Raw genomic sequence first — 27,329 nt, 5'->3', positions numbered from 1 at the left:
GCAGTATTATTCATAATAGCCCCAAAGGGGAAACAACTCAGATGTCCCTCAACTGATGCATAGATAAACAAAATGTGGTATATCCCCACATGGAATATTATTTAGCCATAAAAAGGAAAAGAAGGGAAATGCCGGTTCATGCTATAACATGGATGAACCTAGGAGACTATTCTGCTAAATGAAAGAAGCCAAGCACAAAGGCCACCTATTGTATGATTCCATTTGTATGAAATGTCCAAAATAGGCAAATCCACAGAGGCAGAGACTAGATTAGTCCAAGGGACAGCAGGGAATGGAAATTCACTGCTAATGGATACAGAATTCCCTTTGGAGTAATGAAAATATTCTGGAATTAGATAGTGGTGATGGTTACATAACTGTAAAAATATTAAAACCCATCGAACTGTACATTTTAAAGGGGCTGAATATTGTAGCATATGAATTATATATCATTTTTAAAAAGAAAAAATGGCTGGGTGCAGTGGCCTGTGCCTGTAGTCCCAGCTGCTCTGAAGTCTGAGGCTAGAGGATCACTTGTGGCCAGGAGTTCGAGGCTACAATGTGCTATAATTGCACCTCTAGCCTGGGCATCAGAGCAATGCCCCATCGCTAATCAGAAAATGAAAACTGAGGCTCAGTGAAGTGAACAAACTTGCTCCAAGTCCTATAGACAGAGAGGATTGATCTGGAATCTCAAAACCTGAGCGATTCTCCTTGTTTGAGGCTGAAAACTATAGGGAGGGGTGCTGCAGATTCCTTTTAGGCTGGGCCCCAGTGGCCTCGCTCTTTTTAGTCTCACCACAGTTCTGCCTCCTGCAGTTAAAACCCCATTTTGGTGTGAGTTGGTTGAAGGTAAAATTTACAAGACAAAAAAAAAAAAGAACACCTATCATTTCCAGCTCAGATGGCCTTCCAACCCTGCCTGTTCCAACCCTTCTGGCACCTGCCTGATCCACCCCTTGAACTCAGATCTGGCACCAGTTGTCCAGAATACCTGGGAGGAGACTTTGCCCTTGCTGGCCCAGCTTAAGGTTGGCAGAAGTCACCACTACCTTGTACATGGCCCACTAAGACTGTCATGATCTTCTTTTTTTTTTTTTTTTTTTGAGACGGAGTTTCGCTCTTGTTACCCAGGCTGGAGTGCAATGGCACGATCTCGGCTCACCGCAACCTCCGCCTCCTGGGTTCAGGCAATTCTCCTGCCTCAGCCTCCTGAGTAGCTGGGATTACAGGCACTTGCCACCATGCCCAGCTAATTTTTTTGTATTTTTAGTAGAGACAGGGTTTCACCATGTTGACCAGGATGGTCTCGATCCCTTGACCTCGTGATCCACCCGCCTCAGCCTCCCAAAGTGCTGGTATTACAGGCTTGAGCCACCGCGCCTGGCCGATCTTCTTATTAAAATTCAGCAACCCAGAGATATACTGACTTTCCCCTGCTATCACAGCCACTTCCTTGACTGATTTCTTCCTTCCCCCGCCCCCACCTTTTCTGTTTACCACAGTCAACTTTTATCCCAATTGGGGATATCCCCAACTTTTACCCTCAGTGAGGTGCTGGGGTTCTGTGAGTCGGCTTAATCCCACCCTTTGTTTTCCAATAAGGTATTTGCTGGGGGCCAAGACTACCCTCTCTGTTTCTTCCTCACCTAGAAAGACAAGAGGGTCAGGATTTGCTGGGCTCTGGCCCCCACCCTTCTCCCGTGAGCAGTGTTACCCGAGCACCATGTTGCAAGGTTGGGAAGTTTTCTGAAACAGGAGAGGAGACTCACTCAAGCTTATGTTCGCTGCAGCTTCTGTGTTTCCACCATGCTTTTGCATGCCTTGCAAAACAGCCCCGCTAAGAACGAGGAGGGAGGGGAAGAAAACGGGACTCAACGGAGCACCTGCCACGTGCAAGGCGCCTTCAATCGCAAGAATGATCTCTCTGCTCGTCTTTAACTAATCCTGTGAGGTGGTCTTTGTTATCTCCATTTTACAGATGAGAAAACCGAGGCACTGAAAGCTGGAAAGGGGCAGAGACCAGACTCAAACACTACTTTCCTGACTCTGCTCATTACAAGCTGCTTCCTTAAGCCTAAACTTGGCTCTTGCCTCACAGGACTATCTTACAGGAACCTAGGTGAGTTGCAGATCCTTCTCTCCGGTTCTGAGGCCACCTGGTAATGCCCTTCCCCCAAGCACCGGCTCCCCCTGGCCTGCAGAATAAAAAAGTGCCTCCAATTAAAAGAAGAACAGCTGGGGCTGGGGCTGGGGCTGGGGCTGGGGCTGGGGCTGGGGCCAGGACTCGGGGAGGAGGAAAGGACGGACTCAGCCCAGGGGGAAGCCCCTGTGGATCCCACACGGTCTCCTCCTCCCTGCTCTGAAAGAGACCCCCGGGCCAGGGGTTGTCCTTTAGCTTACGGGTATGTGTGGAAACTTAATTACTTTGTGTTTGTGGGACCGTGCATCCATGAGGGGAAAGCTGGATGGGAAAGCGTGTGTGACAGTCAGGGTTGAGAGGGCTGTGCAGATGTCCCAGGCATGTCTTTAAGATATAATTTTAACAGTTTATTCAATGAATAATTATAGAGTGTCTAGTATGTATCAGGCACTGTGTTAGGCTTTTGGGATACAAGTGGAAGCAAAATGCATGTCAGTAAGAGTGCTGGAGGAGAAGAGGGGAGTCTGGGTATTTTGTACAACTGCATTTTGTCGTGTGAGGATGTGTGTGTCAGTGAGAATGCAAGTGAATGTGTTTTCTGTAGTAGGATGACTATGTGCTTACAACTGTTCCTTTGTAGAGAGTGCTTGTGATGGGGTGAGGGCATCCCTCTGCTATGACTGTGTGCTGCACATGGTGTGTACCGCAGGAGCGATGTCTTTTAATCCAATGGAATTGTCAGGGAAGTGGCCGTGTGTGGGCCTGTGGCTAGGGGGAGGGAAACACAGGCATATCCAATGGATATATAGTAGGGAAAGGGGGCTGAGAAATATGTAAAGGGATATGTAACATGAAGTGGTCCATGGTGGAGTCAATGACGTCCTAGTACCAAAGGTGTTCCCTCTGCCTTCACACCTGTCTCAGAAAAGAGGCAGAAAACTTTCCCCACTGTGGGAGAGGCAGGATCACCTGGTGACTTAGGGACTTAGAGATGCAATAAAGGGCACTCTAACTCCAGGAGCCCTGGGTTGGGGAGGATGGTCTCTAGGAGCCTAGACTGGGGAGGGGGAGAGTGAGTAGGTCAAGTGATTCAACTCAATGAGTCCTCAGGGTTGGGGGTATTCCAGGGCAAGCCCCTGTACCCCCACCCAATTCTTACATGAGATATGGAGGACCTCTCCTGGGACACACATGCATTTTCCCATCAGTGGAGGGACCCTGAATGGATAGAGGACAGACGGACAGGAGACAGACATGTCCCTGCTGTGGGCCACACTTTAGATGCCATCCTGTGTAGCAGTAGGCAATTTCCTTCTCTTCCCCTGTCTACTCCCCTCAATGAGAGCCCAGCAGGTGGATGCCTCAGAGATAGGGTGCTTCTGTAGGGATCCCTTCCCTCCACTGCCTCCCCTCCCTGCTTGGCTTCTGACCCTAAAGGAAGCTGTTGGCCTCATTACCCCTGGGCATTGAGCTAAGGCCTCAAGTCTCTGACTACGTCATTTCCAAGGGAGGCCCAGAGACCCTCAGGTTCCACAATCCATCCAGCACCATCTTGACCATGGTGCCCTTGATTAAGGAATCTCCCATCCTGAGCCACCTCCAAGTATGCCAGAAGCCTGGAAAGGGGCAGGCAGGGAGTGGGCTAAGAGAAGCCTTAGGGCAGGACACACCTCCATGACCCTGCTCTCCCCAGACAGCTCTCAAAGGGCTCCCTGGGCACAGAGTTCAGAGTCCCATCAGTGGGTCCCAGTAGGGCAGCTGAGCCTAGGACCCAGGGCCGTGGGCTGGCCTCAACCTCTCTCATCCTTGGTGTCTACCTTGGCTGCACTCTGCTGGCCAGGTGGGTCCGTCCTGGGTCCGGAAGCCAAGCCATGCGCCGAGGTGTAGGGGAGGAAGAGGAAGCCAAGCTCGATAACACAAAATGAAACAAAACAAAACAACAAAACATAAAAACAAAAACACCCCCTCCCCCTCACACATACTCTGACGATGGCCACAGGGAGCTTAAAAGCAACCACACAGTTTCCCAACTTTCCTGGGGAGACGAGGGTCGCCTTCCCTCGCAGAGAAGGAGGCGGGGCAGGGCAAGCCGCAGGTGCCAGAAGTGGGTGTGGGTAGGGAGAGCGTTAAAGGGGGAGGAACCGCATCCATATGCATGGTCTCTGCGCACAAAGAGCAGCTGCCCAGAGCGGGAGCCCCGGCGGGCCCGGAGTCGCACGAAGGCGGCGGCGGCCCAGCTAATTGAATTAGGTCGGCCAGGCCCTGCCACCCGCGCGCCACCCGCGTCCGCTTTGCCACCCGTTCTCGGCCGCCGCAGGCGCTCCTTGGGTGCCGAGGGACGGATTGAGGGAAGGAAGCGTCTCCGCCTGAGCCCCGGCCCGAGGCGGCCTCTCCCCGCGGAAATAATCCCATTGTCCCGAGGGCTGCGGGCGGCACTGGGCGCCCGGGATCCCCAACTGGACTGCGGCACTGTGATTAATGGGACGGCGACGAGGGAGCTGACACCGGGCGGGGCCGCGGCTCTCCTCCGCCCCGGCCTTCTCAGCTGCCCTAGTTCTGGCGCCCCTTCCCCACCAAAGTCGAGAAGCTAGAGCCAGGAGGGGAGGGGGCGGGTGTGAGGAAGGCCGCTGCTGGGAATTAGACCAGTTAGGGGCCTTCCTGAGTGTGGTGTGAGCGAAGTGGGTCTGGGTGTGCGGCCATGTGCCCGAGTGTGCAAGAGCATCCAGAGCTGTCAGCCCTGCGAGTGGAGTGGGATGCTGCGGGGTGCGGATATGGTCAAGTGCACAGGTGCGCAGGGCGGGAATTATTAAAGCTGTGTGTAGTGAGGCATGGATGGGATTTGTAAGGAGACCAAGTTCCCATCCCTGGGGCCACAGTAGCCCCAAGATCAGGGACTCGGGCCTGAATCCCAGCACTACCCTGGGTACCACATAAAGTCACTGCTTGGCACCTCCGGTCCTGTGGGCCGAGATTTCTGCGGCCACCTCACCCTAGATCTGACTACCAGCAATGTACAGTGGAGCTCCTGGCGCCTCGCCTTTCCCATTCTCCCCTACCTGCCATGGGCTTCCCCTTCCTGGGATGCAGCACCAGCAGTTTCTGTTCAGCCCTTCCACGCTTGACATCCTTGGTATCTGGACTGTTTCAGTACTTGTAGCCCTTTTGAGGTTAGACTCACAGATCCCCTCCCCCCCCCATACACAGCACACACAAGAAGCCTCCGATAAGTGGCTGGGAAATAACTCCTCTGACCTAGGTGACCTGCGACTCCTAGAGCAGAGATTATGTCTGTGTGTCTGTCCCTGAACTGCAAATGCCTAGGGGCAGACCAGAGTCTCAGCTTGCAACCAGCAGACACCCACCCATAGGTGCTCTGAACACCAGTGAGACTTCCCTGGCTGTTGAGCTCAACCCAAAATTGGTGCAGACCAGGGTGTTCAGGCAGGGTGGGCACGGGGCATGCTCCTGAGTCTCACCGGGCAACTTTGCCTTCTCCTCTTCGAAGCCAGAGACCTGGTTCTGTACTGAGTGTACATGTGAGATGCCCTAGGGATCCAGGCTCAGGGTTCCCAGGGCGGTGGAAGTGGTAAACCTCCCTAGGAATCCCAGGCTTCAGTGGGTTTCAGGATCATTCCAGTGGCCAGCACAGCTGCAGCCAGGACCCCTGGTGGGGTGCCTCTCACCTGCTGCCACCCTTCTCTGCCCCCCGCCCCTACTTGACCAAATCACTCACTTCCCCACCTCCACTGCCACCCCAACCCCACTCCATTCAGCTCTGGAGTAGGTTTGGCCCCTGGCAAAAGAGAATTCCAACGAAGGGTGGGAGCTAGCTAAAGACCGAGCCTCCCACCCACCAGAAAGACTCAATGCATCTGAGGTCTTTATGCCCCATTCGCCAGGGACCACCACCTGGGAGGGGTAACACCAGGGGGAGATGTAGCTGCTGCCCCTGCTGGCACATCCTCCACTCCTGCCCAGGACTCAGTGAGGTAGGTTGAGGAAGGAGCTGTGGGCTGGGGGCGGCCAGGGGGACATCCAGGGGAGATGCGGCACCAATGCTGGATATTCTCGAAGGCCTACCGCTGGGCCTGGGCGGCCAGTACTGTATTTCTGGGGACTTTTACTGCAGCACCGAGATGAACAGTGACATTCCCCTCTCCCCTTTCATAAATATTGCATCTTCCCAATGCAATTACAGGAGACGGAACGGCATGAGCGTTTACTAAATAAGATTATGGGGTAATGCTAATGCAGTTTATGTCTGCGCTCTGACACCAGACAAACTCCCTATTAATAACCTCTCAATGAGGCGCGAGGCTCAGAACGCGCAGCTTCTGGGCCGCGCGCTCCGCTCGGTAAGAACGGCGAAGCGAAGCGTGGCCGCCTCACGCTGGGGCCGCGGCCTGGGGCCCGCGCGCTCTCTCAGGGGTGCGGGGTTTCCAGCCTTTCCGGGCCTTTTGGCCAGGAGTTCCTTCTGCGCACCTTCTCCGGAGGCAGCCTCAGCTCCTCCATTTATCTTCTATTTCTGCGGTAGTTTAGTCCCGGCTGGCGCTAAGCGTCTCCCTTCGGACTCCGCACTGCTGGGAGGGGCCCAAGTTTTCTTCCCTAAAGGACGTACAGGGCTCGTTCTTCCCAACTCAGAAGCTGCTCAAGGCCCCCCGCATTGCCTGGGCTTCGGGATCCAAATCCCTTCCCCCTCCATTCAAGGCGCCTTACTGTCCTTTCATCTGTAGTACCTTGCCCCAATCGCTGGCTGCCCTTAGTCTTCTTGTACAAACTGACAGAAACTCTCACACCTTTCCCAGTCATTCCTTGGGTGCAAAGCCCTGACAACCCCTATCCCTACGCTCAGCCCTCCAAAAAGAAAAGAAAATTTCTACTCTTACTTCAAAAATGAAGTCAAAGTTCTGCCTTCCTGCACATTTTCAGAGCACAATTCATGAGTCCCTCCTCAAGTCGCCAAGAGCACACAAATTTTCCAAACTACCGTTTTTGACCAGGCGCAGTGGTTCGCATCTGTAATCTCAACACTTTGGGAGGCCAAGGTAGGAGATTCGCTTGAGCCTAGGAATTTGAGACTAGCCTGGGCAACATAGCAAGACTCCATCTCTACAAAAAATAAAAAAATTAGTTGGCCATGGTGGCACATGCCTGTAGTCCCAGCTACTCCAGAGGTTGAGGTGGGAGGACCATTGAGCCGGGGAGCTCTAGGCTGAAGTAAGCCATGATTGTGCCACTGCACTGCAGCCTGGGTGACCCATCGAGACTCTGTCTCAAAAAACACAACACAACAAAACAATCCTTTTTTTGGTCATAGATATGGAGTCACAGAGACATGGGTCTAGTCACAGGACACAGAGTTATAGTCACACTGCTTTGATAGTGTGTTTGTAAACAGATCAATTAACTTCTCTGACTCTTGCATTTCTTGCTTATGATTCTGTCTTCTGATTCATCATGCCATTGTCAGTATCAACACAAAGATGAAACAGTGTAAACGTTTCCTAATTTATTGGGATAGCTCTCTTTTTCTTTCTTGTAAGTGCACTGACCTTTATGTATCAATCAGTATCAACATAAAGATGAAACAGTGTAAACATTTCCTAATTTATTGGGGTATCTCTGTTCTTCTGTCTTTCTTGTAATTGCACTGACCTTTATGTATCAATCAGTATCAACATAAAGATGAAACAGTGTAAACGTTTCCTAATTTATTGAGGTATCTCTGTTTTCCTATCTTTCTTGTAATTGCACTAACCTTCATGTAAGATGTTTATCATCCCTATTGGTCCAGCCCTGCTCAGTTTTCCAGACTCAGTTGATGAGTTCCTCAGACATACTGTGTGCCTTTCTTGCCTCCCTAACTCCTCCTTGAGTCTTCTTTAGGGTCCCATTGAGAGGGCAGGGCTAAGGCCATAGAGACAAGATGTGGGAAAATAGGAGATCTGCACAGCAGAAAAGTGCAGACAGGATTTCAAAGTCAAGAGAGCCAGCCCCCTGCCTAGTTCTTGCCCTGCTGCCTGCTGGTCATTAACACAACCCCTGGTTTTTCTCTGCCTTCAAATAAAAAGCCTATTTATGTCCAAGAACTCCGTAATGAGGAACCAGGGAGGGGCTGGGGAGCCTGCAGTCTCAGCAAAAGTTTCCCCACCTCAGAGGCCTCCCTTCCTCTTCTTCCCTCCTTCTCTTTGCTTCTGAAATCAGCGAAAACTTGGAGCAGCTTCTGGAAGAAGGAGGCCTCTCTGCCTTTGGAGCAGGCAGAAGGGTAGGGGGCACTAGCAATGCCTCTCTGTAGGCCTCCTGGAGCCCCTCTCCAGCAGCCACCACCTTTCCATCAAGACCAAATTGTGCCGGTCTTTGAAAGACCATAGGGGACAGGATGGGGCCCAGAGCCTATTGGATGAGGGGGACAGTAAGTGCTTTACCATATTCTTCTATCCCTTGCTCCTTAAAACTGGGGCTAGACCTAATCTGGCCAGCACATACTTACCCCCAACTTCTACCCACCATTCTTGCCGTGGGCTACAAGTGTCTTTGCTGAATGCTGCAAACCTACCTGAATCTGCCTGGGGACATTTCTGACTGACCACAACATCCCTCTGCTTATTTATGAAGGATTAGACCTTTCTCTCTACCCCACCTCTTCTGGACAGTATCCCTCCCAAGTCTTTTCTAAGTGGTCTGGGTATGGGAAACCTTCCTAACCAGGCCTTTCACATGACTTGTACGTGGTGTGTAGACACACACACACACACACACACACCACGTACATACAGACTCCTCACTCTCAAGAATATGTATGCAAACTCCTGAGCATAAGACATTGTCTATCATTGAAGTCATGGGTCCAGCTATGCAGACATGCATCTGTACTGTCCCCCACTGAAAAGCGTACACTTAGAGATGCATACAGTCACACAAGTGTGCATATCCACACAAAAGAACACACACACACAAATGCACAACCGATCAACATGCCAAGCATAGTTTCCAAAGATGATGCTGCCACAAACTATCCCAGAGTTTGCCAGGGTTGAATAAAGTGGCTTCTCTTACCTTTGATGGGAATTCTGTGTACATGTCATAATGTGTTAAACATATTTGGGCCTTGTGCAAGTGTATAACAGTATTGGTAAAAACCACACCCCAGAAGGTACCTGGGCTATGAGTCATCCCGGTGGACCTAGAGAAGTAGGAAGAGCAAAAATCTGAGCTGAGGGGTGTGGCCTATTCATTGGCATCAGAACCTGCCCATCATCTGCACTCTGTAAGCCAACTGAAGAGCTTAAAACAGGAAGTAGGAACCTAGTGGGCAGGTTCCAACAGGGTATGAACTTTGAAAACAGAAAGGAAGAAGCTATTTGGGCCTTTCTCAGGGAGTGGCTCTAAGTTCCAAAAGAGAGAAGGTGTGGCTACTTTGGGCCTGCTAAAGCCAGGCCTCACAGTGTCTGGGAAGAACAGCTGAGCTACACCAAATGGGTTTGTTTCCACCTCTGTGTACTTCAAGAAAACCAATCAGGGCAAAGAGAAATGGACCAGAGTAAAGGGTGGGGCTTCAGGGAGCCAGAGTGGAGCCAGATTGGAGCCAAGTATAATGGAAAGACCAAAGGCATTGATATTTGGCCAAGTGGGTTCAAATTCTTCCTCTGCAACTTCACTAGCTCTGTGATTCTGGGCAATACACTTAACCTCTCTGATCTGCTGTTTCCTCTTCTATGAAATGGAGATATGCTACCTATCCCATATGTTGTGGTGAAAGTTAAAATAAATCAAGAGATGTAAAAGTGCTTAGCCCAGTGTCTGGCACTTGGTGGGATCCCACAAATGGTGGCTGAATAAGAGAAGTAACTAAAAGTCCAGTGTAAGAAGGTCTGAAACCCAGGACAGAAAGACTGAGGGTCCTCCTTAGGATAAAGGGACAAAGGAAGGACCCAGAAAAATAAGGACAACTATAAGCTAAAGTGCCTGTTCCTAGTCAAGGGAGTGGAACACAGGGTTAACAATTTCATGTCAGACTGCCCCAGCTTGAATCCTGCTAGCTATGTGACCCACAGAAAATTTCACTGCCAGGTGTAGTGGTTCACTCCTGTAATCCCAGCACCTTGGGAAGCCAAGGCAGGCAGATCACCTGAGGTCAGGAGTTTGAGACCAGCCTGGCCAACAAAGTGAAACCCCGTCTCTACTAAAAATACAAAAATTAGCTGGATGTGGTGGCATGTGCCTGTAGCCCCAGCTACTTGGGAGGTTGAGGCAGGACAATTGCTTGAACCTTTGAGGCGGAGGCTGCAGTGAGCTGAGATCGCACCACTGAACTCCAGCCTGGAAGACAGAGCAAGACTACATGTCAAAAAAAAAAAAAAAAAAAAAAAGAATGAAAGAAAAGAAAATTATCTGACTCAGTTTTCTCATCAGTAAAATGGAATAATAATAATAATGATCTACCTCATGAGCTTATTTTGAGAAGTCAGTGAGTTAGTATTTGTAAAGTGCTTTGACTAGTACCCATCACATAATATACTACTGTTAAAATGTATGTTAAATAAATTAAGAATAAACCAGGTTCCCATGCTGACAGGGAACTGGGCTCTGAGAAGGTCTGGGGCAGCAGGGCTGCCACAGGTGGGGAGAGTGGCGGGCAGCCTATCTCTGGTTTTGATATCCGTGCTCCTTGAAATCCTGTGCTCTTGGCTGGGCGCCATGGCTCACGCCTGTAATCCTAGCACTTTGGGAGGCCGAGGCCAGAGGATCACTTGAGGCCAGCAGTTCAAGACCAGCCTGGCCAATATGGCGAATCCCATCTCTACTAAAAATACAAAAATTAGCTGGGCGTGGTGGTGGGTGGCTGTACTCCCAGCTATGGGGAAGGCTGAGGCACGAGAATCCTTTCAACCTGGGATGTGGAGGTCGCAGTGAGCCAAGATCATGCTACTACACTCCAGCCTGGGTAACAGAGAGACCCAAGCGGCCCGGGGGTTGGGGGGGGCAGGAAGAAAAGAACCCTGTGCTCTCAAACTCCCCCTTTTGTCCTCAGGTAGCTGTGGCTTGTTTATCTTAGGAACAAGTTACCCTTTTTTTTTTTTTTTTGAGACGGAATTTCGCTCTTGTTACCCAGGCTGGAGTGCAATGGCGCGATCTCGGCTCACTGCAACCTACGCCTCCTGGGTTCAGGCAATTCTCCTGCCTCAGCCTCCTGAGTAGCTGGGATTCACAGGCACGAGCCACCATGCCCAGCTAATTTTTTGTATTTTTAGTAGAGACGGGGTTTCACCATGCTGACCAGGATGGTCTCGATCTCTCGACCTCGTGATCCACCCGCCTCGGCCTCCCAAAGTGCTGGGATTACAGGCTTGAGCCACCGCGCCCGGCCACAAGTTACCCTTTTAAGTCTTCATGCTGCTTAAGGGTTTGTAAGGGAAAAGTAGCTATTTCTTCATATGTTGCTGGTGGTGCTGCAAATTGGTTCCGTCCTCCCTGGGTTATGTAACAAAAAGGGAATGGTCATAGCCTTTGATCAGACTATCCCACTTTTGAGACCATATCCCACAGAAATGAAAAGGCAATTTGTACAGATGTTTATAGCAGCACTATTCATAATAGTTCAACCTTGGAAGCAATCCAAATACCCAACCCTAGGGAAATGGTTAAGTCAGTTAGGGAGCGTCAGCACAAAGGAATAGCACACAGCCCATCAAACTGCTAAACCTGACACAGGAAAATGGTGCGATGTGCCACATTCTAGGTGAAGATGCCATGCCTTATAAAAATATCAGTATTCCCCAAGGCAATTCATAGCCTTAATGCCCTACTAAACAAAAACTCATACTAGACATTTTCTTGAAACCCAGAGAAATAAAAAGATTCTACATTTCACATGAAAGAGTAAATAGGTGAACATGTCAAACAATTTTCTAAAGAGCAAGTTTGACCACATGTTAAAACATTTTGTTATAGGGTAATTGGATGGAAGCAACGTAGTGTAAGCATCAAAACTGACATTTAAATCAATGGGACAGAATAGAGCCTAGAAATAGACATAATCACACCTAGGAATTTAATATAGGCATTAGAAAATGGGAGAAGAACATTACCAATAAATTATGTTGAGAAAAGCTTTACCATTTAAAAATAAATTTAAGTTATTTTATATCATATAAAAATAAAAATAGGCTAGGCAGAGAATTGGGGAATTCTCATACCTGTAATCCCAGTACTTTGAGAGGCCAAGGTGGGCAGATCGCTTGAACCCAGGAGTTCGAGACCAGCCTGAGCAACATGGTGAAACCATACCTACAGAAACAAAACAAAACAAAACAAAACAAAAAGAGGCGTGGTGTCACATGCCTGTAGTCCCAGCTACTTAGGGAGCTAAGGTGGAAGGATTGCGTGAGCCCAGGAGGTTGAGGCTACAGTGAGTTGTGATTGTGCCACTGCACTCCAGACTGGGTAACAGAGCGAGAGACCTTGTCTCTATTTTTAAAAAATTTTAAAAATCAACAGTGCGGGCCGGGCGCGGTGGCTCAAGCCTGTAATCCCAGCACTTTGGGAGGCCGAGGCGGGTGGATCACGAGGTCGAGAGATCAAGACCATCCTGGTCAACATGGTGAAACCCCGTCTCTGCTAAAAATACAAAAAATTAGCTGGGCATGGTGGCGCGTGCCTGTAATCCCAGCTACTCAGGAGGCTAAGGCAGGAGAATTGCCTGAACCCAGGAGGCGGAGTTTGCGGTGAGCCGAGATCGTGCCATTGCACTCCAACCTGGGTAACAAGAGCGAAACTCCGTCTCAAAAAAAAAAAAAAAAAAAAAAAAAAAAAATCAACAGTGCATGCTGGGTTCAGTGGCTCATGCCTGTAATCCCAGCACTTTGGGAGGCTGAGGTGGGCAAATTGCTTGGGCTCATGAGTTTGAGACCAGCCTGGGCAACATGGCGAAATTCTTATCTCTACAAAAAATACAAAAATTAGCTGGGGATGGTGGTGCCATGCCTGTAGTCTCAGTTACTTAGGAGACTGAGGTGGAAGGATGGCTTGAGCCTGGGAGGCCCAAGTTGCCATGAGCCAAGGTGGCACCACTGCCTTCTAGCCTGGGTGATAGAGCCAGACCTTATCTCAAAACAAAATGAAAACAGAACAACAAGCAGTGCAATGTTAAATTTAAAAAATTTGAAGAAGATGGCATATTTTTACTGATTAAACTCAGAAAAAGCACAGGTTTTAGCTTTTGTGTGTGTGTCTCACTCTCGCTCAGGCTGATCTCAGCTGGTCTTAGGCTGGAGGGCAGTAATGTGATCGCAGCTCACTTCAGCCTCAAACTCCCAGGCTCAGGCAATTCTCCCACCTCAGCCTCTCGAGCAACTGGGACTACAGGTGTACACCACTACGCCTGGTTGATTTTTGTATTTTTTGTAGAGGGGGGTTTCACCGTATTGCACAGGCTGGTCTCAAACTCCTGAGCTCAAGCAATCTACCTGCCTCAGCCTCCCCAAGTGCTCGGATTACAATTGTGAGCCACTGCTGGGTTTAACCTTAATAAAGATCAAGGGGTGAAGCATTATGATTGATGTAAACAGCTGATGTTTAATGTTGATGGAGTTTTTTGTTGCTGAGAAGATAAGAGTTCAGCAAAATGGGGGAGGGAGAGGGATGTGAGTGTTTACACTTTTCTGTCAGCCACAGGAGACCTTGGTGCTGCTTGTAGAAGGTGCTGCTTGTGAAAGGCCATGCCTCTACCTGCTGCGGGTCAGATGGGGGTCCTGGCAGCAGAGCTCCCAGGCAGCTAGCTGGAGATACTCACTCATCCTCCAATCTGACCCCAAGCCTGTGCTTTCCTGTCCCCAAACCAGACTCAGATACCTGCCAGCCACCTAGAAGCCAGACAGCCTGGGTGTCAAGTCCAATCTTCCACTTAAAAACTGGACAAGGTCTGGCATGGTAGCTCACGCCTGTAATCCCAGCACTTTGGGGGGCTGAGGCAGGCAGATCACCTGAGGTCAGGAGTTCAAGACCAGCCTGGCCAACACATCTCTACTAAAAATACAAAAATTAGCCAGGTGTGTTGGTGTGTGCCTGTAATCTCAGCTACTCCGGAGGCTGAGGCAGGAGAATCACTTGAACCCAGGAGGCAGAGGTTGCAGTGAGCCAAGATTGTGCCACTGCACTCCAGCCTGGGCGACAGAGTAAGACTACATCTCAAAAATAAATAAATAAATAAATAAGAAGAAGAAAATAAAAACTGGGTGACCTTGGACCAGTAATTTGACCCTTCCAGATCTCAGTTTTCTTTTCTATTTTTTATTTTATTTTTTTAGAGACGTGGCCTCGCTATATTGCCCAGGCTGGAGTGTAGTGGCTAGTCACAGGCGTGATCGGCATGGGAGTGTTGACCTGCTCCATTTCCGACCTAGGCCAGTTCACCTCTCCTTAGGCAACCTGGTGATCCCCTACTCCTAGGAGGTCACCATATTGAGGCCAAACTTAGTGCAGACACCCGATCGGCATAGTGCACTACAGCCCAGAACTCCTGGGCTGAAGTGATCCTCCCACCTCAGCCTCCCAAGTAGCTGGGACTACAGGCAGGCGCCACCACGCCCAGCACCTCAGTTTTCTCATCTGGGATTGGGGACAATGAACAGCACCCCTTCATAGAGCTCTTGTGAGGATTACATTCATGAATTCATGTGAAACCTACAGAATATTATCTGTCCCAGGGTAACTTAGGAAAAGGTGGTAATGATTCAGGCTGGAGTTGAGTTGAGGGAACTTGAACAGGGGAGGCAGAAAATGGTGATTGACTTCCGTGACACCTATGTCTCCTAGGCCTTTGGCTGCATTTTGAAGCTGAACCCACCTAGTTTTCTCCTTCATCTGATGTGGCAAGAGAAATTTGGCCAGGAGGGGGCCACTGGTGCAGACCAGGCATCCAGTGGGAACACACAGGGGTCAGCGACCTTGGATTCCTTCTCCCCACTTGGGGGTTCAGCTTCCCTATTCTAACCCCCCTGCCCCAACCCCCGCCAGGGACAAAGACCCAGCTGGGTCACTCTCGGGGATTTAGGGAAAATAGGCTTTGTGTCTGGAGCATAAAGAAGGGCCAGATGCTGGACATGAGGCTGCAGGCCATGTCTTACTGGACAGAGACAGCCTCCCAGCCAAGGACTGGCCTCCTGCTAACTCTGTTCTGCCTGAAGTGTGCTTGCGCTGGGCTTCCTCCAGCAACCTCACCCTTACAGAAAAGTAGGGATCCTTTTTTTGAGATGGAGTCTAGTTCTCTGTCACCCACGCTGGAGCAGTGGCACGATCTGGGCTCACTGCAACCTCTACCTCCTGGGTTCAAGCAATTCTCCTGCCTCAGCCTCCCAAGTAGCTGGGATTACAGGCACCTGCCACTACGCCCAGCTAATTATTGTATTTTCAGTAGAGACGGGTTTCACTGTGTTGGCCAGGCTGGTCTCAAACTCCTGACCTCGTAACCTGCCTGCTTGGCCTCCTGAAGTGTTGGCATAACAAGCGTGAGCCACCGTGCTCAGCCAGGGATGCTTTTCTTGAACTTCCTCTTTCTAAGTCAGGGACAGATGGGGTGGCAGGGGCGGGAAGCATAGTGGTCTGTTTCTTGTCATTGTTGCCTCTATGTCCTGCATATAACAACCTGGGAGTCTCCTTGTCTTTTGGGGAAAACTTTGTTTATTGCTACATTTTATTATTAGATCACTCATTAAAATCAGCCAAAACAGGACTTTTCAGGACCTACTTAGTGGCCACATAGCAGCCTCTGGGAGGAGCAAAGGAAGCAGCTGCTGGGTCCACAGAGATTGAAGAGACACGAAGGGCAGAAGTGTTTCAGAGCTACGTTGCAAAGTGCTTTCTTCTCCTGAGATTGGACCAGGTGAACCTGTAAGAGCTAAGGTGGCTACAGAAGAAAGTGGATGTCAGCCCTGGGGAGAGGGGGGCCCAGAGGTCAGCTGCAGAGAAAGGGAAGAGGATCCTGCATGGCCCCACAGAGAGGCCAGCCCCACATATGTGCTTGAAGTTTGAACCCAGACAGAGTCGGGGTTGATGACCAAGACCCTTCTTTAATTCATCCACCCATGCATTTATCTATGTACCCACTTATTTATCTATGCAGCCAACTTTATTGAGCTTTGCTCCAAGGCTGGCACTGCCCAGAGCTGAGCTGGACAGATCAGTAGGAAAGGAGTTTGGGACAGACCCATCGGGTGTGGGTTCAGCAATTCTTTTCTTTTCTTTTCTTTCTTTCTTTCTTCCTTCCTTCCTTCATTCCTTCCTTCCTTTCTTTCTTTTCTTTTTCTTCTTTCTTTTTTCTCTCTTTCACTCGACTTCCTTACCTCCCTCCCTCTCTTTCTTTCTTTTCCTTCCTTCCTTTCTTTCTCTCTCTCTTTCACTCTCCTTCCTCCCTTCCCTCCCTCCCTTTCTTTCCTTTCCTTTCTCCTTCCTTCCTCGTCTCTTTCCTTTTTTTCTTTCTTCTTTCTCTCTCTCTCACTCTCCTTCCTTCCTTCTCTCCCTCCTTCCCTTTATTTACTTTTCTTTTCCCTCCCTCCCTCCCTTTCCTCCTTTCCCTCCCTTCCTTTCCTTCCCTTCCTCCCTCCCTCTCTCTCCTTCTTTTCTTTTTTCCGTTACCATGTTGCCCGGGCTGGACTCGAACTCCTGAGCTCAAGCAATCCAACTGCACTGGCCTCTCAAAATGCTGGATTATAGGCGTTAGCTACCATGCCTGGCCAACACTTTTATTTCTGAATCAAAGCCAGAATCAACCACTTCTCAACCTTTCTGGGATTCCTGGTGACTTTGTAGTTTGCCCCGTGTTTGTTATTTTTGCTAACCCCTGTTTGCCTGTAGTTCCTGATGATTAGAAAAATAAGCAAACTGAGCCTTAAGCAGGAGAAAGGGGAGATGTGCTTGTTTCAGAGCCCAAGAGCGGAAGAGATCTGGAGAGGCTGAAGAGAGAGGAGTCCAGGGAGGGGGAGCCAGAAGTCAGAGCTCTCCTGCCTGTCCTCCCCCTTCCCCCATGACCATCACCCTCTCCCTAAAGTCCCCAACACCCTCTCACATACCCTGTTCCTTTCTCCACCCCCTACTGCCTCTACAGGACCCCCAGCCTCACACAGGGGTTTTCATATCCCCTCTCCTCTGGGGAGTCTGGCCTTGGGCCTTGGGTGCTAGAGAACTTGCGCTGGGTCTGAGTACCCCCTCCCTAATGAGCATTCATTCTGGGATGAGCTCTGGCCTCCTGGGGTCAAAGGTGGCAGCTTTATTTACTCACAGCCATGCTCTCACTGCCCGGCTCCTTTCATCATTTTTTTTTTATAATGGAAACAGCCCAGTGGTCACAGGCGCCCTGGGAGACCACCCCACCACCTCCCCTCTCCCCAGCCCCCAGACACAGACACTTGTATTCCTCCAATAAGGGCTCAGATTTCTCAACAAAGTACAGCTTTTGCTCTCAGGACAGTTTTCAGCTGTTGATTTTATCACATTCTTCTGTCTGCTCAGAGCGTGAGCCAGAGAAGCTGGGAGCCGGCCAGCATGTGAAAGTGAGCACATGGGTGTGAGAAGTGGGTTGGCGTGGGAGCTGAGGGTGCAGGGCGAGAGTGGGCACCTGTGGGTGAAATCCCAGGTCCATATGGTGTGTCTGCTTTGAGAAGGTTTGTATGTGTGTGAGAATCTGCGTGCGCATAAGCATGAATATCTGGGGGCAAGTATTATAAATATCCATTTTCTCCCAAAATAGAATAGGAAGACTGTCACCTGCTCCTTCCCCTACATGTGCCCATATGGCTCATCTCGCCAACTTACCCTGAACTCTTCCTCCTCTCTGTTCCTCACACCCCTCCAGGGGAGGTGTCTGTGTACAGGAGGCACGTGGCTCAGAGGGGCCAGCCTCAGTGTGAGACGCCTGCCCAAACCCAGGCGCTCCTCATGGCCACAGCCCTCCTGCCCACCTCCCCCTCAGCTTTCTTGGCCTCTCCACTGGAACTCACCGACCTCCTTCTAAAGAAATGATGCTGGGGGAAGAACCCTGATGGGAAGGAGTTGGCCCTCTGTGAGCCCCCAAGCTGGAGTCCTGGAAGGGTCAAGCCTCAGGTGTGCACACAAATGTGGCAGTACTGGAAGGCCAGCTACTCCACAGAGGGACAAAAGACCTATGGAGGCAGGGTGTGGCTGTGGGGCATTAGGCAAGAGGAGCTTCTGGCTAACGTTTGCTCTCTAATTTAAAAAAAAAAAAAAAAAAAAAAGTAGCTTCTTAGGAGAGAAAAGCCTAAAGAGGGCCTCTTTTTGGGGAACCCCCAAAAGTGGCCCTTGGTCACACTATTTAAACTCCCAGGATCTGATTTCTGAACGTGGAAAGTGACAGAGAGCACTCTGGGCTCCAGCACTGTCCCTGTGTGGTGTCTGTGCCTGGGGGTATCCATGTGTTCACGATTGCGTACACGTGCCTGCGGGTGATGTGTGTGATAGTGTGTGCTTGTGTGTGTGTGTGATGAACACACATGGGCCGACGTGTGTGATTTCCCAGGTGCTGGTAGCCATGTCCCAGGGAGTGGGTAGAGTGGTAGGTCCCATTTAAAATTACTTTGTCCCATGGTTCTCGCAAGCCCTTTCCTGATCCCATGTCCCAGTTTTGTGTTCAGAGTCTCTGACTTCTGCAGGTCTCTGGGACACAGGGCCTGCACTGGGAACGGGGCTGTGCAGCCCAGGGGTGGAGGTCAGCCTGTCTGAGCTCCACCGTCTCCCTCCAGGCTGCGCTCTGGCTCTGAGCACATTTGCACCCCTCCTCAGGCTGCTGCCTGCCTGGGCGCCTGAGGAAGCCAGCTCCATCCCAGGCCCAGGTCCCTCCCCCAAGTCAGGGCCCCTCCTACCTTCTCCCAAACCTGCCCAACCTGCCTGGCAGCCTAGCATCTCCCAGAGGTGCCTCCCAGAGGTGGGATGCCCAGGAACAGCCCTCTCAGCAGCATCAGAAGCAGCAAGAGCTGGGAGTTGGGTAGGTGGGAGGGCAGGCTAACCCCTGCCGAAGAGGATGGGGAATTAGGCTTGCCACTGCTGCTGGAATGACACCTCTCTCTGACATGAGCTTGCAGAGCCTCCCTTACAAACCGCCCCCACCCCTGCCTTGCCCCTCCCTGTCCTGGATGGACTCAGAGTGACCTACTTCTCTCCACCCCCACCCTCAATGGCTCCCTCCTGGCTCAGCTGATGTTTTATCTGAGTGACCCAGGGACACAGTTGGTGCATTGCCACCCCGAGGAGTATCCTGGAAGCATGGAGGGATGCAAGCTAGATGAGGGTCACTCCTCTCCTCCCAGGGCTCCCCATGAGGATGGGACCCTGGCTCTGAGCAAGCTTAGCTTCCTCAAGCGCTCTAGATGCTCGCAGTTACCGAAGTTAAGTGTCTACAAACAGACGGAAAGGATATACAGCCCCACGCAGCCTCCCTAATGGGAGAAGGGTCAGACAGTGTTTCTCCTTTTATTATCTTTTCTTTTTTTTTTTTTTACTTTTTAACTTTTTTGTAGAGACAGGGGTCTCAATATGTTGCCCAAGCTGATCTTGAACTCCTGGCCTCAAGTAATCCTCCCTACTTGGCTTCCCAAAGTACTGGGATTCCAGGCGTAAGCCACTGTGCGTGGCCACCTGTTACTCCTGTTAAAGGAATGAGAGACACCAACATGCTCACATAGATACACAAAATAAAAACGTTTGCTGAACACTTACTATGTGCTGGAGATGTTCTACGAGTTTTACATGACTTAGTTCACTTTAACCTTCACATCAATCTTATGGAGTAGGTGTTATCCCAATTTTCTTCTTAATTTTTAATTTTTTTATTTTAGAGAGAGGGGTCTTGCTCTGTCACCCAGGCTGGAGTACAGCAGTGCTCCGCTATGCCTGGCTAGTTATCCCCATTGCTTTTATGTATGTATGTATGTATGTGTGTATTTTTGTTCTGTAGAGATGGGGGCCTCAGTATTTTGCCCAGGCTGGTCTCAAACTTCTGGGCTCAAGCTATCCTCCTGCCTCAGTCTCCCAAAGTGCTGTGGTTACAGGTGTGAGGCACTGTGACTGGCCTAATCGTCCCCACATTAAAGATAGAACGACTGAGACACAGAGAGGCTAAGTCATTTGCCCAACATCATGTCTCCAGTAGATGCTGAGTTCAGGATTCAAACCCAGGCAGCGCAGCTGAGACTGCCTTACAACATTTGCAATAATTACCCTGAAGGGTAGACACACCCACTCATATTTAGGACAAGCTGCCTCACATACAGAATTGTGCATAGAGATACATCATTACCTAGTGGTTTATCATAAGTAACATTTATAGAGCAATTTATTTACAAATCACTTTCACACCCAGATACAATGCCCAGTGAAGGATGGGTTGTTAACTATTTAACAGATAACAATTAAGACTACCATCTACTGACTCAACTGGGGCTCAGCTATTTGGCTGGGAGCAGTTCATCTTCTCTTTCCCTTCCTTTCTTTAAATAAAAATAAAGCATGCTTCATAGTAAAATTAAAACAGGACAAAAGGGAATAAAGTGAAAGTAAAAGGCTCCCTCCTTCCTCCTGTTATTCCCATTTCTGGAGGTATGTCCTTCCAAAAATTGTCAGTGCACACCTAAGTAAACAGTATTAGACATACATGACTTCTCATCCTTGCAAGGAAGTCTTTTTGGAGAAGCTCTTGTTCTCCTCATTTTACACATTAAGAAATCTCTTAGAAGTGGGGTACTGCAGCCAGGCACGGTGGCTCATGCCTGTACTCCCAGCACTTTGGGAGGCCGAGGCAGGTGGATCACGAGGTCAGGAGTTCAAGACCAGCCTGGCCAAAATAGTGAAACCCTGTCTCTGCTAAAAATACAAAAATTAGCCAGGCATGGTGGCAGGTGCCTGTAGTCCTAGCTACTCAGGAGGCTGAGGCAGGAGAATTGCTTGAACCTGGGAGGCGGAGGTTGCAATGAGCCGAGATCGCACCACCGCACTCCAGCCTGGGCAACAGAGCAAGACTCCATCGCAAAAAAAAAAAAAGTGGTGTACTGCGTTTTGTTTTTATTTTATTTATTTATTTTGATATGGAGTCTCACTCCATCCGCAGGCTGGAGTGCAGTGTCATGATCTCAGCTCATTGCAACCTCTGCTTCCAGGGTTCCAGTAATTCTTCTGCCTCAGCCTCCCAAGAAGGTGGGATTACAGGTGTGCACTACCACACCCAGCTAATTTTTGTATTTTTAGTAGAAATGGTGTTTCGCCGTGTTGGCCAGGCTGGTCTTGAACTCCTGACCTCAGATGACCCACCCACCTCGGCCTCCCAAAGTGCTGGGATTACAGGTATGAGCCACTGCGCCAGCCCAGTACTGTGTTTTAACAAACTCTCTGAGAAAAAAGGTGGGATAGCGCTGCAAGGCCACTCAGGTACTAAGTGGGGAAGTTAGCTTTTCAACTCAAGTCTTCCCAACCTGGAGCCTTCATCCCCCACTGCCCCTGCCCCAGGTCCCATTGCCTCCTCCAGTCCCTGCTGGCACCTGATGGCTCAGCACCCCCAGAGCCAACACTCCGCTGCTCTGAGCCTTTCAGGGTAGGGCGAGGGCTGTGCTGGAAAAGGACATTCCCTTTGGAAACTTAATCCAGGGGAGGACTTGCTGGGTTGAGCCCTGCTGAGGGGGAGGCCAGGCAGCAGGCCTGGGAACTTGTCTGAGACCCAGATCAGCCAAGCAATGAGCTCCCAGAAGGTCCCCTCGAGCCCCCAGCAGGCTTCGCTGCGGCCTTGAGGTCTACAGAGAGTGGCAGGTGAACAGCCTCGCTCTCCACGGTACCTCCCAGCCAGGGACTCAGGATGGGGAGAGGAGGTGGGGTCTGGGGCTCCCAGGGAGAAGAGGGGCCTGTAGACAAGAATTGCAACCCTCCCAAAACACCTCCCCCTGGGAGAAGGGTTGAGCAGGAGGAAGGACAGTACCATTTCCAGCATCTGGGGTGAAAGGAGGCTCTGAAAGCCCGCGCCCCTGCTGTGACCCTTCCTGGGTAAGTTTCCCCGAGGGTGCCCCAGACCCATCCTCAACTCTTTCACATGGGGCCTGGGTCCCTGGCAGGGCTGGGACCTTAGGACACATAAATTGCTAAGATTCAGTCATAACCCCAGTGGCTGAGGATGTATGCATATTTGTTAGAAGTGTCTACGCTGGCCGCAGTGGCGCTGCAGCATTCTGAACCGGCTGGTCTAGGCTGGTCATGCGGGACCTGCTGGGTCCTGCGTGCCTTAGGCCTGGACCCAGCCTCAAACCTCCCATCCTAGTGCAGAATCCGGAGAACAGGCCAGGACCAGGGCCAGGATGGAACCTCTCGTCCCCCAGAGGACACTCTTCGGAGGTACTCAGTGAGGTGTCCGCTTCCTATCTGGCCAGGAGGGAGCTTGCCGGGGCTCAGGGATTCCTAAGGTTAGTACTCGGTTGAGGGAGAGACAGCCATGGTGAGGCTGGCAGAAGCCAGAGGACTGAGGTTGGACCCCTCTCTCCGCAGTTTCCAGGCCAGGCTAACCCAGGGGATGAGACAGGCCTCCCTGAAAGCCCACCCTCTCCCTCCTTGGTGCACAGCAGAGCCTCCCCAGTCCCCATCACCTTCAGGATCATGCCACACACCTTAGCCTAGACGTGCTACCTTCGAAGCCCCATAGCGCCGTCACAGTCAGGATGGGCCAGCATGGGACACCCCGTTTCTCAGCTAGAGTAGCACTGCACTGGGCATTAGAGGGCATACGCCTGTGCCCAGCTTGGCTTCTAACTGACTGAAGGATTCTGGACAAGTCACCTGTCAACTCTGAGCTTCAATTTGCCTGCCTGTAAAGCATGCGAGTTGAACTCCATTTGGAATCATGGGAATCTGGGTTTGAGCTGGGGAGTGTGGGGTTGGCCTTGGGTGTTCTTCTTGGTGAGCAGTGCAGGACCTCTCTCTAGGAGTCTGGCGTAGGGACCTCTAGGGGATATTACTGGTCAAGAAGACAGGATTTGTGTGTATTTGCTATGAGTGTGTTTATCATTGTATATAGTATGTGACATGTACAAATATACGTGCAAGCATAAATACACATGTAAGGGTGTGTGTGTTTGTATGTGTGTGTGGGTGTGTTTACGGCAGCAGCTAATTGATCCCTCCCTCCCATTTGGGTTGGGGGAAGGGGCCAAGAAGGCAGTCACTCATTAGGAGGCAGCTAATGGGCCCAAATGGCCTTGTCAGCAAAGTCTGAGCTCAGATGAGCTTCCTCCCGAAGGAGGGAAGGAAAGAGATGTGAAATAGAAAAAGGTGGGGAGAAGAGAGCAAAGAAGTGGGGGAGAGGCCTCAGAAAGAATGAGATTTTCCTTGGAGAAACTACAAGGACTGTAGTGTCCTCACTTTGTCCCCATTAATAAATACCCCTCCTGCCAGGAGAAAAAGTTCCCACTTCTTCTGACCCAAGGAAGTAGAGGGCAGAAAACTGGCAAGGGAAGAAAGGCAGACATATGTGTATTCCCACGCCCACAGGCACAGGTGTGCTAGCTGCTTGCACGTGGCCACACAAGCACATGGGCTGTGTGGATGTGGACCCTCAACACGTGTCATGCACATGCTCACCCAGAGGCACCGCACACACACCAGCCTGCGCACATGAAAGTGTGGGCACGTGCCCTGCACAGAAGGTGTATACACATTCACCCAGGGGTGCTGGCTCTGTGTGGGTTCGGAGGAGGACACAGTACCTGCCCTCTGCTCCCGGGCCGCCAGCTGACATTTTAGTTGGAAGGAGGTTGCTAAGGAAACAGACCATTCATGTGATATGACACTCGGTGTACTGGAAAGATGTGTTGTACACCAGGGGCACGTGTGGATGGCTCCCCAGGATCCCTGGGGGTCACCTGCCATTCTCTTTGCGGGGAGCCATTTTCCTATCTCCAGTCAGTTGAGCCCTGTGAGCGGTCCCCTCCCATCACTCCCACTCCTCCGCACCCTTCCTTCACCTCACCCGATGCCCACTGTTGCTTCGCATCCTCTTGCTTCTAAATTATGAAGACACTGATGGTGTGCTTTGATATTAGTAAATCAGACTCATAGTCCAGATACCCACGGTGGCAGGGAGGCCCTCCAAACTTCACGAAAGGGTTATTTCTATCTCACACTATTCACAACATAGATTCCAGTGGAAATTAAGAGTTGACTCTAAAAATGTTAAGAGAAAATGTGAGTTAAAATTAAATACTTTCAGACTAGAGAAGATCACTTAAAATAAGACAGTAACTACAAAGTCCATAAAGGAAAATATTGACAAAATAATTATATCTCAATTTAAAACTGCTATATAATAGAAGATAGTAAAGGCATTGAAAGACAAGCAACTAAATTACAAGTAAGCCAGGCATTGTGGTGTGTCTGTAGTCCCAGCTGCTCGGGAGGGTGAACTGGGAGGATTGCTTGAGCCCAGGAGGTCAAGGCTGCAGTGAACCATGATCATGCCACTGCACTCCAGCCTGGGCAAGAGGGGAAGACACCATCTCTAAAGAAAAATAAAATAAAATAAAATAAAATAAAATTCTGTGTGTGTGTGTGTGTGTGTGTGTGTGTGTGTGTGTGTGTGTGTCTGTGTGTGTTTTGGTCTGTCACCCAGGCTGGAGGGTAGTGGCATGATCATAGCTCACTGAAGCCTCAAACTCCTGGGCTTGAGCCCAGGAGTTGTATCCTCCCACCTCCGCCTCCTGAGTAGCTGTGACTACAGGCACACATGCCACCATGCCCAGCTAAATATTTTATTTTATGTTTTGTAGAGATGGGAGTCTTGCATGTCGCCCAGGCTGGTCTCAAACTCCTGGCCTCTAGCAATCCTCCCACCTTGGCCTCCCAAAGTGCCAGGATTACAAGCATAAGCCAGCGCACTCAGTCAAAATACAACACATATTTATATCTAGAATTAAAAATTTCAACACACTAATAAGAAAAAGATTTTTTAAAACCAAACCTTTAAAATAGGCAGCCAGGCACAGTGGCTCACCCCTGTAATCCCAGCATTTTGAGAGGCTGAGGCAGGTGGATCACCTGAGGTCAGGAGTTCAAGACCAGCCTGGCCAATATGGCAAAACCCTGTTTCTACTAAAAATACAAAAGTTAACTGGGTGTGGTGGCGGGCGCCTATAACTCAAGCTACTCCGGAGGCTGAGGTGAGAGAATCTCTTGAACTTAGGAGGCAGAGGTTGCAGTGAGCTCAGATTGCCCACTGCATTCCAGCATGTGTGACAGAGCAAGACTTTGTCTCCAAAAATAAAAATAAAAATAAAATGAGCAAAGTATATGAACAAATGACTTACAGATATAAAAATACAAAATGTCCAATAAACTTAGGAAAATATACTCAACATAAGACAAATGCAATCATAATTTGAGAACTACAAATGAAAATAAATGTAAGATTTCTTTTAGCTTCATCCATGAGATTAGCAAAAATTCAGCCTACTGACAGTATCCAGCCTGGGAGAGAGTGTACATAAGTTGGTCTTCTCATCCTCTCTTGGAAGTGCTCTAAATTGGTTCAGTCTTCTTGGTAGGTATTTTGGCAGTTTCCATTAAAACTAACAATACCTGGCCAGGCACGGTGGCTCATGCTTGTAATCCCAGCACTTTGGGATTTGCTGAGGCAGGCAGACCACCTGAGGTCGGGAGTTTGAGACCAGCTTGATCAACATAGAGAAACCCCATCTCTACTAAAAATACAAAATTAGCTGGACGTGGTGGCACATGCTTGCAATCCTAGCTACTCAGGAGGCTGAGGCAGGAGAATCACTTGAACCTAGGAGATGGAGGTTGCAGTGAGCCAAGATCACACCATTACACTCCAGCCTGGGCAACAAGAGCAAAACTCAAAAATTCACTGAGCAATATTTACAACAATGAAAAATCAGAAGCAAACGGTCCACTGGTGGGAATAGATGAGTAAACAATGGCAGCCCATTTAAGGAATACTCAATATGAAGCAATTCCAGATACTGAGTTAGACCTCCATGTTCCGATGTAGGAAAATGTGCATGCCATATTTTCATTTCAAGCCATATATGTGTATTTTTTTCGTTTATTTTTTTCTCTATATATATGAGAAGGAATCAAACCATATTTTTAATTGGAAAAACAAATTGCAGAAAAACAAAAATACTCAGGTACAAAGGTAAAAACCCACCAAAAAATTGTATGTTTCTTTTTGTATAAAATATACATGTAGGTAAATGCATAGGAAATGATGTAGAAGAATACACAGTGAATTGACCACAGCAGTGACCTCTGCAGATGATTCTGGAACTGGAAGGAGTAATTCATCTGTATTTCTTACAACAAGAATGCATTTTTAGCTTACTTTTGAAATTTAAAATAAATTTAAATAAATGTGGTTCATTTGAATACATGAATTAACAAAAGGTTCAGCAGTGAGACTTGACGTACACAAACACGAGGCGCTAGAATTTTTATTCATTGCGTGAAGAGAGAGGCGCCTTTTTGGCAGCAATTCTGCTTTAGCGAATGTCACAAGGACCTGCCTTCCATTCCACCTGGAATGTTAAAATTGGGGGCTGTCTAGACGGTTAGAAGGCTAGAGTCCTTCAGTTTACAGAGGTAAGGAAAGATGGCCAGGGCCCGTCATAGCTTCAGAAAGGTCACAAAAGGCCCATGGAAGGCAGAGAGTGGCACAGTGACTGTATTCTCGTTCGAATTGCAGTTTGTCATCTTAGGGACAAGTCCAGGCCCAGGGGCTCCTGGCTGTCCTCACAGCACCTGGATCCGGTCCTAGTAATTAATGATAAATATTGAGTGACTTCTGGCACTAATAGTCATTTACATCAGGCAGCTCTTTGCAGTTGATACAATCCTGCCTTGCACATTGCCTCATTTGTTCCTCATAACCTCTGAGAGGTAGCTTCTGCTGCCATCTCCATGTCACAGATGAGGAAAACTGAAGTTCAGAGAGGTCAGACTTGGCCAAGTTCACTCCAGTAACAAGAGGCAGAGCAAGACTCAGCTGCAGTCCTTTTGACCTCTGATCCCTAATTCCATTGTGGCAAAATCCCCCTGGGGTTACCATCTGCTCCCTGCCTCAGCTTTTCTGGGTATGAGCCTTAGCCCTGGCCTGACATTTTCTCTGGGAAGAATCCAGTGAGGCTGATCCTAG

The 27,329-nt window shown here is 49.6% G+C and overlaps 1 long non-coding RNA gene across 2 annotated transcripts in view; it reads left to right on the top strand.

Moving 5' to 3' along the window:
• The window catches only part of LOC120362535 (uncharacterized), a 54,277-nt gene that overhangs the window by 12,067 nt on the left and 14,881 nt on the right, over positions 1 to 27,329 (top strand). Inside the window, exons 2-4 of one of the 2 annotated variants that reach the window (XR_005578408.2) lie at positions 1,982 to 2,122; positions 14,957 to 15,373; positions 15,667 to 15,802. This is a non-coding gene — a long non-coding RNA (uncharacterized LOC120362535). Of the gene's footprint in view, positions 1 to 1,981; positions 2,123 to 14,956; positions 15,374 to 15,666; positions 15,803 to 27,329 lie in introns of those variants that run through there. The other variant, XR_012512921.1, reaches the window with a different exon arrangement.

The sequence above is a fragment of the Saimiri boliviensis genome, chromosome 12, assembly GCF_048565385.1.
Source record: "Saimiri boliviensis isolate mSaiBol1 chromosome 12, mSaiBol1.pri, whole genome shotgun sequence".
NCBI lineage: Eukaryota > Metazoa > Chordata > Mammalia > Primates > Cebidae > Saimiri > Saimiri boliviensis.
Note: the sequence above shows the minus strand (reverse complement) of the source record. Positions and strands in the feature narration are given on the sequence as shown.